Genomic DNA, 14,226 nt, shown 5'->3' on the forward strand with positions numbered 1-14,226 from the left:
ATTATTGGGGATGGCTCCACAGCCCCACTGCCATGAAAACTGCATGGTGCTGTTATTTCATCAGACGTTGACCACCGGTCAATTTTCCAGGATAAAGCAGATACATGATTTCTCTGTCCTCTTCCTTTCCCCAGCCCAAAATAATCCCCGTAGATAATGCTCACCACCCCTAAGCAAACAAGAACCTCAAAGCCTGGCCAGCCAAGTCAACCCTTCCTCTTTGGGTGACAGTGGCATGGGGCAGGGCGATGAGCCCCCTGTTTTGTAGCAGAGCAGGGTAAAGCTGACTCCCGCAACCGTGTGCGATGTAGGAGGGTCCCAAAAACAGCTCCTCTGAAGCCTGCAGTCTGCAGAGCTCTTCAGTGGGGGTATATCTCCCTCTGCCTAGTGCTCGGCGTGCAAAGCAAGCAGTCACTCCTGCAAAGCTTCAGCGCTGAGCTGCTGTCTATTTGTTCCTTCTGATTAACTCCTTCTGCCTCTCGGCCCTTGTTCCCCCGGCCCCCTGTGTCTCTGCCTTACGGCAGCCGCCGATGATGCCGCTCTCCCGGGGCCGAGGGCCCCCCCCGCCCCTCCGGCCGCAGAGGGGCAGGGGCAGCGCGTCCCGGGGGGCGGTGGCGGGCCCTGCAGGCGGCCGCTGCCGGCAGCATCTTTCCGCGCCGTGTTTTGCGGCCTCTCACGGCTTCCCCTTGGCACCCTGGCCGCAGAGCAGTTTGGCTTGTCCCTCCTCGCGCTTTCAAAGGCTGCCTGCGCGCTGGCAGTCACTTTCTGCGCTTGCTAGCTCGGTTTCCTAGCTCCAGGTCTGCTTCCTCCCCGCAGCCCCAATCTCCCGAACAGGCGACCTCCAAAAATGGGTCGGTTTCTCCCTGCTTCACCCAGTGTATGCACATTTCCTTGGCTCTTTTGTTGTTATTATTCTGAGCACGGTACAACCGGGTATTGCTCGGTCCTAAGAAAGAGCAATACCTCCAGTCTGATACCAATTGCTTACGCAGGATGAAGAAAAAAGCAGTTAACATGAATGTATACCTAGAATACAGGAGACATATGTTGGCCATTTCCTCTCTGACATCCCTGTGTTACTTTTACGGCGGACCGCAGCCCCGCTTACGAGTGTCCCGAAGGATACTCTTTCGAGGACAGTGACACAGAACAGGTACGGGCGCCGCTACCCCTCCTCTAAAGAGCCGACTGCTTGTTTTTCTCTCTCTCGCCGATGGACACACTAAACAGCAGAGAGAACAGGGATATGTTCAGCCTCTTAGGTTTCACCAGCTGCAAAAAAAAAAAAAAACAAAAAACCAAACTTAAAAAAAAAACCCCAAACAAAAAAACCCCACCCTCCACTAGCAGCTTCAGCCGCGTTAGGAAAGTTTCCACTCGCGATAGCAGCTGCAAAGTTGGCTGATCGATCGACTGGTATTTTTCGCTAAAGTTCACGTATTTAAGCCCGAAATGATGAGTGCGCCGAACCTTCTGCCGCCGCCGCCTTGCCCCCGAAAACAGCCCACCCAAACAAACAGCAAACGGGCTCGGTCCGTCGCCGCGAAACCCGAGCAGAGCCGGAGCATCGGCAGGAGCGGAGCGGTCCTTGGCTTTTGTCTCCGTACGCTGCCTTCTTCCTCTCTCTCCTTCCAAACTTTCGGGCTCTCGCTCCGAGCTGTATTTATAGACCTGGAGCCCACGGCTGTATATATCCTTGTGCCTCCTTTGGCTTGGGCTTAAGTCACTGGCAGGGGAAATAAAAAGGAGGCAGGCAGGCGGGCGGGCAGGCAAACAGGAGGACAGAAGGGGAAAGGAGCTGGAAGTCCCGCAGAGGGGACGCGGAGGGAGGCTGGGGCAGGCGGCCGGAGGTGCGGGGCTCCCCCCTGCTCCAGGCGGACCCGAGAGGTAACGGGGGAAGGCCCGGCCCGGCTCGGCTCGCCGGGAGGGGAGCGGAGAGCCCCTTGCCTCCCGGGAAGGGGAACCCGGGACGGCCGCCCCATCCTGGTTGGGGGTCTCGGGGGGGGGGGGGGGGGCGAGGGGGGGGAGAGCTCTGCTTGCCTCCGCTCTGGGGTGGGGGGACCGACGCGGCGTTTGCAGGAACCTGCGCCGTAGGACCAGGTGAAAACGGAAGGCGTACGAGGGGGACGCGGGCAGCCCGCCCGCCCCCGCCGGCGAGGGGTCGGGGGCGGCGGCGGGGTCCAGGCGGGGAGGGCCCGGGGGCGGCGGGGTCCAGGCGGGGAGGGCCCGGGGGCGGCGGGGTCCAGGCGGGGATGCCCGAGGGCTGCAGCGGCGGCCGGGGGAGCGGCGGGGGAGGCCGGCAGCGAGCCCCGGGGCAGCGCGGCTCTCCGCGGCGGTGGGAGGCTGTGTGGAGCTGCTGGGGAGCGGCAGCGCTCAGCTGGGCTGCCGTGCTGGGCTGCGCTGCCGTGGGTTGTATTTTTTTCTACGACGTCTCTATTGTGCCTGAAACAATCCAGCCCCAAACCGAACCCCACGCCGCGCACGGGAACAGGGAAGTAATAGCTCTCTGGAAACGCGTTTATGGGAAAAGGGGAAAGCTTTCCCTGCCTGCAGAAAAAGTGACTGGGGGTGTAAAAACGTGGGTGTTTCGGGTTTGTCTGTTGTTGTTTTGCTTTTTGTTTTTATTTCCCCCTACGGTCTGCAAGTAAAGAAGCTCCTTTTTCCCGCAGCGCGGATGGTGAAAGTCTCTAACATGGCACCAAATATCTCAGTAACGTGGATGGTGTAATTGTCACGTTGTTAAGCATTTCCTTATTGACCTGCACCACATTTAGCCTCTAATCTCCGAAATGGATGTCAAAGCAGTTTCTGACATCTTTAAAGAGCCTGTCCCGCAGGTTAAGTAAAAAATGGGAAGCTGTGGAAGGAGGTTGCTTTTGGGCTGAAAATGAGACTTTCAGGTTTGGCTTCGAGTGGCAGAACGGCTGGAGCAGCAGGTTTACACTTGGCTGTGCAGTTTGGCATTCCTGTGACCTTGTTCAAACCCATTCTGATGTGCCATGAGGAAGGTATAAAATTAGATTAAAGCTCCTAACAACCCACCAAATCCCGTTCAGAGCCCTGGCTCTGGACTCGGGCTTGTTTAAATCACTGACACTTTAGAACAAAACCCTTTCACCCTTCAACTCTCCGGGCAGATTTTTCAGTTTGATTACATTAATAATTTAATTTCTATTTCCTACCGGCCCTTCCAAGTGGGCAAATCAACCCTCTTCCAACACGGGTGGGGGCTGTTATTTTTAGCTCGTTCGCTGGAACAAAATGTTCCAGCACTCCCTGCTTTGAATCTCATTGCGGTTTGACTACTCTTTGATATTTAAGACCGTCGGTTTTCCTTGTCAAACTACCTGTTATAGGAAATGGCTCCCTTAGCTTAGCAAATCACGCTCAACAAAGTAGACAGGAGCATTTGCCTAAGTAAAGAAACGTTTCTAAAATGTTGCAGGGAAATACCCGAAATATTAAACTGGTAAATCTACCGTAGGTGCTACTTTTAGGATGACCCTAACGGTGTGCCCAGCTATCAAAATAAGTAACAACTGATCAAAATATTGCCATGCTTTCTTGTCCCCTTGATAAATACATTTTGTCGGCATTTGCTGAAGAGTTTTTGGGAGTTCCATGTGCACTTCATAAACAGCACTAAAAATGCAGGTCCTATTCAAATATCATTTAAATAGCCCTGCTCCCCCTTCCCAGCTGCAGTTCTGCAGCTACTGTTTCGCTAACAGAGTACTTTAGAGTGCGTTTAAATACACACACACACACACACACACACGCCCCGTGTTGTCCGAGAGCTGCCAGCTGACACTACTACTGTGTCCATTTTAAAAACGTGTCACTGTGTGTTTAGCTACAAGCTGTCCAACATAAATGCAAACAGCGCTATGAAGGAACACAACAAAGTAGGTGGGAAGGGAAAGGGAGAAATCCAATTCTGCCAAGTGATGCCTCCTGAAGAGTGAATCGCAGTAATTCAGCCTTTAAAAACTAGTGCCCTTGAGATTATAATGCCATACACATTTATATGTACGCATAGGTACAGTTTGAGGTGTAGAAATTATAACAGGAGTTTTAAACTTCATGGCTGTAGATTTGGAAGGTTATCATACCACTTGCGCCTGGACACCCGCACACATTAGCAAAAACATTGTGTTAAGTGTCTAATCACTGCGATATTCTTCACAGGATTTTCTGTTACCAACAGTATCCTCATGTAGGATGCGCTCCGTGGCGAGGGACCAGCAACTGAACGAAGTCAAATGAATAAAGTAAGTGTCAACTAGTCTTCTTTGTACAGAGAGGTTGAAATGTGTGTATGGGGAGCGTCTAGAAGAGATGAAAATCCGAGTTTTGCAGCTCCAACTCATTATATTCTCAGCAACAGAACACGACCATTACGCATGAGAGGAAGAGGCAAAATCCTGCTTGTATAGTGACTATTGTTATGACAAGGAGCAATAACTGCTTTGTTACAAAAATAGTGTTTGTTATGAAGAAACTGAGTGAGCAGCCATGCAGATAAACATGCCCCGCGTCTAACAAGCCTACTGTCTTTTGCGATGTTTTGTGTGTTGCTAACCCCCAGGTCCTTTTCAATCCTTGCTGTCTTTTTTTTTTTTTTAATTATGCACATTGTTTCCCACTTACCCTAGTTTCAGCACTAACGCTCCGAAATTGCATAAAGAAATAAAAGAAAGGCTATTTTTTTCCCTGTATGTGCACAGCGATAAATTCAATACCTATTCCTACTGCGCAGTAAGATTTTTGCATGATTATATCGAGCCCGCTCAAATATTAGTCTCCAATTCCTCTGCGTCTGTAGGGGGTCCTAGTTGTTTTTTCCTGGTTCTTGAAGAAGAGCGATGAACTCTGACAAGGGAAAACCTACAAAACAGGAGCGCAATACTGACATCGTTCCTCAAGTTAGGCGCTTTCTCTTTGCATGGGTACTTCTCTCTCTGTGACAGCATCCAGAGGGACCGGTGTATTTAAAACAAGCGGACTCCCGGGTTGCATGAGAGCTGGTTAGGAGAGGCACAGGCACGGAGAGCCTCCGCGGACCCGGAGGGCGCAGGGGCGGCGGGTGTCCTGCGGCATCGCTACCCCCCCTTGCCCCGTCGCCAGCTCCACGCCGGCAGCAGCGCCGGCGGGGACCGCAGGCTGCAGCCCAAAGCAGCGCTCCTCCACTAGGACAGTAAAACGGCAGGCAGCGAGCAGCAGAGGCACTCCTCGCAAATGCGTTCCCAGCCTCAGACAGTAAAGAGACTCTAGCCTCCATAAAGAGACTAAATATAAAGCAAGAAGCCCACAAACACAACGCAAGACATAGTTTGGGGGGTGGTGGGGAGCGGGGGGGACGCGCGTCTTTTGTTCGCCACGGGTGCGCTCGGGAAGCTTCATTCCAACTCTGCGCCGTATTTGTTGCCGGATTACCGGGGTGAAAGCGGCCGGCTTTTGCCAAGGCGACGGGCTCCCGCACCTCCTCGCCCTCGCCCCCTCTCCCCACCGCACGCTCCGGCGTACGTCTTTCTGTGCACCCAAAGCCGCCGCCTCCAGAGCACGGGGAAGTCTTCCCGAGACCCTGCCGACCACCGCCAGCAGAGTTGGGTCGGCGGAATTTCTGCCTCTGCACCTGCCCGGGCGATGCCCTTCGCCTCCCGCCCGCGGGTCCCGCCCGTCCCCGGGCACCCCGGGAGCGCGGGTGGGCGCTCCGCGCCCGCGGCTCTCGCAGGGCAGCCTCCCCTGTCCTTTACCGACCATTTCGTGGCAAAAGCCACTCATTCAGCCACTCCAGCGCGGCCGGGTTTAAAAACCCCGCTGCCGGAGCCGGGGGAAGACCGGCAGCGCTTTTCCAGCGAGGCGCGCGGCGGTGCCTCCGCCGGGGCGGGGGCGCCGGCTGTCCCGAGGGGTCCGCACGGCGCCCCTCCTCGCCCCCACCCCAAACCCCAGCTGCCGCCGTCCCCCTCCCCGCGCACCGCTGTGACCGCCGGCCCGGCCTCGGCCGCGATTATTTTTAGGACGCCCGAGGCTTTCACCCCGCTTGGGAGGAAAAGTCGCCTAATTTGGTCAGAGCCCCTCCGTGCCACCGGGCAGAGGTGGGGAGCTCTCCCGCCCTTGCGGCGGGGCACGGCTTCCCCGGGGCCACCGCCGACACCTCCAGCCGCCGCACGCCGGCGAGCGGCCGCGCAGCTGCCGCGCTCGGCGCAGCGGGCCGCATGGCGAGGCGCCGCCGCCGCCGGGCCAGCCCCGAGCCCCCGGAGCTTCCCCCCGCCTTGCTGCCTGGCCCGCCGCGGGCGGCGGAGGCCCCCGGGCGGCGCCGGGGCGGCGAAGCCCCGGGCGCGGCACATGCGCGGCCCCGCGCGCCCCCTAGCGCCGCCCGCCGCCCCCGGCAGCGTGGGGCTCGGCCCCGGCACCGTGGGGCTCTGCTCCGGCAGCGTGGGGCTCTGCTCCGGCCGTGGGGCTCGGCCCCGGCAGCGTGGGGCTCTGCTCCGGCCGTGGGGCTCGGCCCCGGCAGCGTGGGGCTCGGCCCCGGCAGCGTGGGGCTCGGCCCCGGCACCGTGGGGCTCTGCTCCGGCCGTGGGGCTCGGCCCCGGCAGCGTGGGGCTCTGCTCCGGCAGCGTGGGGCTCGGCCCCGGCACCGTGGGGCTCTGCTCCGGCAGCGTGGGGCTCTGCTCCGGCCGTGGGGCTCGGCCCCGGCAGCGTGGGGCTCGGCTCCGGCACCGTGGGGCTCTGCTCCGGCAGCGTGGGGCTCTGCTCCGGCCGTGGGGCTCGGCCCCGGCAGCGTGGGGCTCGGCCCCGGCAGCGTGGGGCTCTGCTCCGGCCGTGGGGCTCGGCCCCGGCAGCGTGGGGCTCGGCCCCGGCAGCGTGGGGCTCGGCCCCGGCACCGTGGGGCTCTGCTCCGGCCGTGGGGCTCGGCCCCGGCAGCGTGGGGCTCTGCTCCGGCAGTGTGGGGCTCGGCCCCGGCACCGTGGGGCTCGGCTCCGGCACCGTGGGGCTCGGCCCCGGCACCGTGGGGCTCTGCTCCCGGCCGTGGGGCTCGGCCCCGGCAGCGTGGGGCTCTGCTCCCGGCCGTGGGGCTCGGCTCCGGCACCGTGGGGCTCGGCCCCGGCAGTGTGGGGCTCTGCTCCGGCAGCGTGGGGCTCTGCTCCGGCAGTGTGGGGCTCGGCCCCGGCACCGTGGGGCTCGGCTCCGGCACCGTGGGGCTCGGCCCCGGCAGCGTGGGGCTCTGCTCCCGGCCGTGGGGCTCGGCCCCGGCAGCGTGGGGCTCTGCTCCCGGCCGTGGGGCTCGGCCCCGAGCATGGGGCTCGGCCCCGGCAGCGTGGGGCTCTGCTCCGGCCGTGGGGCTCGGCCCCGAGCGTGGGGCTCGGCCCCGGCAGCGTGGGGCTCTGCTCCGGCCGTGGGGCTCGGCCCCGGCACCGTGGGGCTGGGCCCCGGCCGTGGGTCTGCGGGCGGTCCCTGCGGTGGGGCCCGCCCTGCCTGTCTGCCCTCCTCTCCTGCAGCTCTGGGTCCAGCCTCCGGGGAGCGGGGGTCAAGCTTGCCCCCATCCTCCCGCCCCAGGCCGCAGCAGCTCCCCACGGGAGCCCGGTGGCGGCTCTGGGGAAGGGCATTGACCGTGGGGGCACGTCTCGGCCCTGCCCCTTCAGCCCCGCGTCGTCCTCCCGTGCCCACCCTGGCTTTCCCCTGGGGAAAGCCCTCTCCGTGGCTGGGGGAGGCCCAGGGCACCCGTCCGCACCTCCAGCCGGCTCCGCACGAGAGTCAATGGTGACAACCAGCTGGCCCCACTCCCACTGGCAGCATCTCCCTGTGCCGTGCCTCAAACACCGGCTCGCCTGACCACGAGCCGAGAGGCCCGTCCGCCGCCCAAGTGCTTCCACGGGGCACACCTGCCTTCTCATCACTGCACAAGGGCATTGCAAATACGGCTTCCTTTACTTGCGTACAAGCCCCTTGGAGGTGAAGAGACCATGAGCCTAGTGTTGCAGAGGGGAAGCAAAGGTAAAAATTACCAACTAAGTTTATGTACCCTGCCTGAAATAATTAAAGTCTTGTTCCACTTGCGGTCTCCTAAGTACTGCACAATAATGCTTACGGACTCCAGTCTGTATTAAGGCTGCAGAATTCACTTTAGTTCTTAATTTACTGAGGTGTGGTGAGCGCTTAAAACTGTTTACTGGTATCCCTGCATGCTGCTGCTTTGTTAAGCAAACTGAAAAATAACATTCTATGGGATCATCTCGGCAGGTTTACGGGCGAGCCTGATGCCTGCAGAGATGCTTACGCACCACTTTTCCACAGAGCTGTCAGTTTCTTGCAGTCTAAGCTTTGCGCCATGTGCTCCCGAATGCCATCTCATCATGAAGAGATATCAATGTTTGCTGAGGATTTTTTATCCCCCCCGCCCCAACTTCTTAACCAGCTCAAATCTAACATCAATTGGCTATTTACAAGTCATCACTGTTACCTCAGCCATGCAGCCAAATCTTCAAAGGCAGCCAGGTTGCCAGTGTCATCCCATTTTATGAAATAGAGAAGCTAACACCAGGATGCCATTACCTCCACGAGGGGCAGAGTGTGCAACTCCTGATTGACACTTTTCGTCAGGCAGATGAGGTTGGCAGAGCTGTGTGACCCACCAAAATGGAGAGCATCAGCTCCGACCATAGTCATGAAATGAAATACAGTTCTCCACTTACTACAGAATAGCAGAAATTTAGACTGAAGGCTAAACAAAGTATTTGTTTGACGTATATATGAGCAAGATATAAAGACATCTTCAAGAATAAGAGAAAATGAGACCTAAGAAGGAAAGATGAACCACTTAGATTTGTGCTGTCTTGAAAGGAGGGTTGAGGAGAGCCATGGTAGAGCTCAAGCACAGCTTTAATGGTGAAGAGGAGAGGAGAGGGAGATGACATTTTTTGCTTGCCATTTGAATATATCCATCCCTAACATTTCCAGACAGAGTAGCTGTCTGGGAATTTGTCCTGCACCTCTGGGAACATAAGCACATACGGCGTGTTTAGAAATGACAGGTGGGGCAAAGGTGGCTCTTAGAATGCCTGCTGTTAGAGAAGCCAAATTAGATTTTGGTGTAATTCATCAGAGATGGAGGCCACCCCTTGTTACAGTAGTCCTCCTAGTGCTACTTATGGCCACAGCATGCCTTACATTTTTATGTTAATTTCCTTCCCTTCATGACCCACGCATGAGTAATGGTGCCTCTGGTCCACTGACGACTGTTGAATTCCTAAGAGGCAATATCAGGTGTGAATGCAGATCGCTGCCAGAGACTCCAGCAAGCCCAGTCGCTACATAGACTGTCACCTCTTCAGAAGGACAAACTCCTCAGACCAGAGCGTAGCAGCAGGGAGGGCCATGAGAGGAGGAAGGTTTTGAAAGGGTTACACAAGTCTTAGTCCTATGCACAAGGCTCCACCCAGTCTGGTAATGGGGGGATGTTCAGCACATATTTCTGGGCTTAACTCACAGTATCTTAACATTACCCCTGGGATGAAAAATACCCTCTTTTATGAACTCAGGAGTGGTAAAATAAGAACTTTGGTGAAGTATGCAGAGGTCATCCTAATTCATGAAAATGAAACAGGTTCCCTCCAAGAATGATTTACTGTGTTTTGTTACCATATTTTTGGACTGCCATTATTTTCTATACTTGATCTTTTATGGGGCTTTTATGATTTTGTTAAACTGGGAGTTCATTTATAGGGAATGTTCTCCTGCTTCCTTCCCTCGTCAAGGCCCTAATATGCAGAGTCAAGTTTAATTTTTATTTTTCACTTTGTGGTTCACCTCTCAGAAAGCTTTTAGATTCTGAAGGAAAAGAACCTCTCCTACAATGGTAACCCAGGACCTAAAGGAAAGGAAAACGGCAATGTAGCTTGCTTTTATGTTCAGCAGACTCCTCATGCAGCCCATTTAGAGAAAATCACATGACAACCCTGAAGAGCATACTGAAACTATATCTTCACCTGGTTTAGGGGTTCTCCATTTCTTAGATCCCCTTCACATCCACACCCAAGGACACTGACTTATGAGTGAAACTATGTGATGGCATAGCCTTCAAGACTGTTTATCTTTGAACACGGAATCGGGTTCACTACCTCACTCTGTACCCACAGCAGAACAGACCGTAAGGCTACCTACATTCCTTCTCAAGTGGCCTGATCTTCTGCTGCTAATCAAATAAGTCAATCCCTCATGCCTGAAAGGGAGAGATGCAGAATTCATGGGGCGCTCCGGGTGATGAGCTCCACCATACATTCCTAAAAATTATACCAGTTGCATAATTGGCCTGTAAGTAAAGTTTAAGAGCAAGGAGCCACAGCAAGTTCTATTGGTGATGACCTGAATCTGCACTTGCCAGAGGCTTTCTAGCTGACCCCCAGAACAAAGAAGGTACCTTTGTTATTAAAAAAATCCTTGTATCATTCCTGAAAAGGCGGCCAGAATTAGGAGGTAACTGGTCCTTTATTTCTGAGGCAAGCTCTGCTGAACAGCTGATACTGAGCAGGAGGGGATTGTTCAAACATCTGTCTTTGTAGCAGAGTTGGAAGCTTCTGAGATGATTCCCCATAACTGCAGTTATAAAGAAAAATGAACAGGCTGATTTTAGGGCAAGCACAATTTAAAAAAATGTTTTCATTCTTTGACTGTGCAAGATTTTTTACTAAAAACCAGAGCCTATACTGTCAGACATTTCTTTGTCATTTCATCCCATCTGTTAGGTATGTAAGCATTAAGAATGCCACTCTTTTTTCAGTAAAAAGGTATAAAAATTGATGCATCACCCTTCTGTTCATTAAGGGAAGGAAGTGAGCAATGAATATAGACTAAGGATATATTCATGGCAGTTTGCTGTCATTTCTCACAATTCCAGAAGTGTATGTAAAATGGAAAGTAAGGGCCAATAAAAGCAATTTTCTGAGTCATATTAGCTGCCAAGTGGAATCACAGTATATGGTTAGCTGGGAATCTGCAAGATTTCTCACCTAATTCTACTGGACTTAGATTTTAATTTGCCATCAGAACAAAACCTCTAATTGCAAGAAGCAGCAGCTTATTACATCTTTTATGTGAGTCTGACTTACACATTGACCAAACTGTAAGGAAAGAATTTTCCCTTGCATACAGATGATGATCCTGGTTGGATGTTCTGTACCTAAGAATTCTTCACGATTTACTAATAAGAAACAGAGAATGAGAGGAAATTATCTTCATCTGTTTCTCTCACCCATAAAGCCCAAAATAGACAAAGTGTTAGAGCAATTGCATACCCTTGCACCTTCTTCAGTTAACTCCTCTTGCACAGTCCTCAACTAGCAAGCCATTAAAGAAAAGAAATATGTGTGGAGAGGAGCTTTTATATCTCAGGTATCAGTGAAATGCTTGTAGTAAATATAGGGGGAAGCACAGAAAACCAGTAGAATTAGGCGTTAGAAGAGTAAGGGGAAAAATGAGGAAAAGGGCGCCTACAGAGACTTCTCTCTCCAGACGCTCATGATCAAAGCCCACCACTGCCATTAGGCAATCAATCTGCAGTTGCGTACATAAAACTTTGGCAGTGTATAGTCTCCACTGCTTTCAACAGAGGCTTTAGACATCTGAAACTGGGCACTCTCCCAAAATTTAGATCCAGTTGCACTATACATTCCAGAAAAGACAACACCAAATCAGAGGCCCTCTTTTACCCATGTTATTTTCAAGCTGCAGTGTATGAAAAGTTATGGTCTAACCCCCCCCATTTAACCTCCTGGGCTGGCTATGTTTGTGTCCTCCACCTTCATCAAATGGCACACACTACTAGTAGGCAATTACTGCCTAAATGCATTGTTGTTTTAGGAGAGATTACTGAAAATGTGTGCCTGTCCTTCCTGACTAATTCCTTCCAGGATCATTCAATCACCTACAGACTTCTTTATTTTGTAAACAGAAACCTACATTGGCATAACATTTTATAAGTGTAATGCAATTTGTTTCATAAGATGAAGTGACCCTGGATCTCCTGATTTATCTTGCTTTTCAGCTTTTAAACCTCCATGTCTTTTGTGCTGGGACAGTCTCCTGCTCTTGATTCAAAACCGGTCCTAGCAGCCCGCTGAAGTTTTAGCAGCTTCCTATGCTTGCTCACTCCACAGTCAGAGGTTTTTCAAGCAGCTGCACTGGATTTCCTTGCAGGGAGATGAATTCAAAGGAATTCTGCAGTCACAATCGAAGCATAGAGGGCAGCCTCAGTTACTTAATCCTAATCTGTTTACCTCTATATAGAGGTGCCTCTGTCTTCCTCTGATTAAACACCTCTTCAGAGATAACTTAATCTGAGTGTATCTGAAGAATACAGATGCTGCCCTACGTTTACTAGATTTTACAATTCCACAATAGTCCATTTCTTAATACTCTATCTGTGTTTCATTCCATTATCAGGAAAACGTGCAGTAGCTATAGATATACAGGACATTTGCTGAACTCTTCCACATCCACATAAATGCCCTGTGGAATGTGCAGCCTCCAGTGAAGTTCTGCAGGAGAGATCCTTCTACAAGAAAAATTCAGAGACCAAACACCACTTAATAGGATACACACAGAAGTGTGGTGAGATCCAGCGCATGTCCATGAAATCATCTGCGTATTTATAATAAGAAGCTCACTCCCTCTTGGATAACCTCATGATTGCTTTTGTTAAACCCTTGGCAGCTTAAAAGGCATCTTGCTTTCCAGTGTCTGGACCTTCTTCCTTTCTCTTTTCTTCTCTCTTCCCCGTACAAGGCCCCCCTCTCTTCACTCAGCTCCCACTCTCCCTCTCAAATGACATTCTTTCTGTACTTGTCTGAACAACAGCACAAGGCCCAGGCTGTGCTTCTAAAAGCCAGGAATAATGCCCTATAGTCTCCCTGAGTGATTGATGTACTGTCCGTGGAGAATACCATGCCTTGGTCAGAGGGGTTCACAAAGCCATGCACGTTAAGATACCGGCTGATCTGCTTTTTACTTCCACTGTAATTTAAACAGAAGAATTTGGTGAATGTTCCTTGACTATATGGTCCTTCTTGTTGAGAAGCTGAAGGCCAAGATTTCAAGGCAGATCCAGACAAGAAATCACACACACATAGACCTATGTTACACAAAGGTCTGTATTTAATATTTAAAAGAATTAAAACTTGAAGAAAATATTTTGCTTGAACAGATATATGAGGCAAGTCTTTAGTTCAGGCAGTGTTGCCTATTCTAATTGAACGTACACATAGCCTTACTTTGACTAGTATATCTAAAGAGCTCCAAGCAGCTGGCATTTCCTTTCCTAAACCCTCTGCCAAAGCCAGACATTACCCAAGTACCTTCAATGTGTATCCAAAGACTAGAATACAGCCCAGGATGTGGATACTCGCCCATCTTGGATGAGTGGAGACATACTGCTTCCCTTTATGCCTGAGCCTGCACCTGAGGCATGTGGACATCTGTTACAAGACAAACTCTGAAATGTTAAGAGATTTCAGTTTTCCTGTAATCTTAATAAGTGAGAACAGTTCTGTCCTTTAAGTTACAGGGGATGTTCCCATTTCCATCAAGTCAACAGCAGAATTCTCATTAACTTCAGAATTAAATGGGAATATTTATTGAGCACCTATCAGGGGAAACAGATATGGTAAAAGTTGGAGAATTGTAAATGTCTACACTGAAAAGCTTGATCCAAATGTCCTGAGATGCTGGCAGTTCAGATCTGAATCCAAGCTGTACAGTTCAGGAAAAGCTTTATTGATAACCCTTTAAGAAATTAACCTGCTGCTTTTCTCCAGTTGTGATTTTGTGTAAGGAAAGCTTAACCCTTAGGACATTGACATTTTTCCAAATCACCAGACAAACTGTCAGAGCACAGCTGGCTTTCAGTCAAAAACTATCCTGGGCAAGCTGGAATTTGGAAGAAAATAAGGTAATTGCTATATTAATTTATACAGATAATTAAACAATTGAGTTAATTTACAGTTTCTAATTATATGCTGCTATATGTTATTTTTTCTGTATCTCTAAGTCTCACAAGTAAAATCAGAACTGAAATGACTCTGTAAAGCTCACAAAGGTTTGCCAAGTTTCAACTAAATGTTGCCATCTACTGTTAGAATAATAATTAAAAAAAAAAAAAATTGGGTGAAACTAGCACTGTAATTGTGGAAGAACTCCGTGGATATTTGCATCCTACTGTGCTGATGCACA

The 14,226-nt window shown here is 52.0% G+C and overlaps 1 protein-coding gene across 3 annotated transcripts in view; it reads right to left on the reverse strand.

Annotated features, from left to right (window-relative positions):
• The window catches only part of NFIB (nuclear factor I B), a 270,788-nt gene that overhangs the window by 190,972 nt on the left and 65,590 nt on the right, over positions 1–14,226 (reverse strand). The gene's annotated exons all lie outside the window — the stretch shown is intronic.

The sequence above is a fragment of the Pelecanus crispus genome, chromosome Z, assembly GCF_030463565.1.
Source record: "Pelecanus crispus isolate bPelCri1 chromosome Z, bPelCri1.pri, whole genome shotgun sequence".
Classification (NCBI taxonomy): Eukaryota; Metazoa; Chordata; class Aves; order Pelecaniformes; family Pelecanidae; genus Pelecanus; species Pelecanus crispus.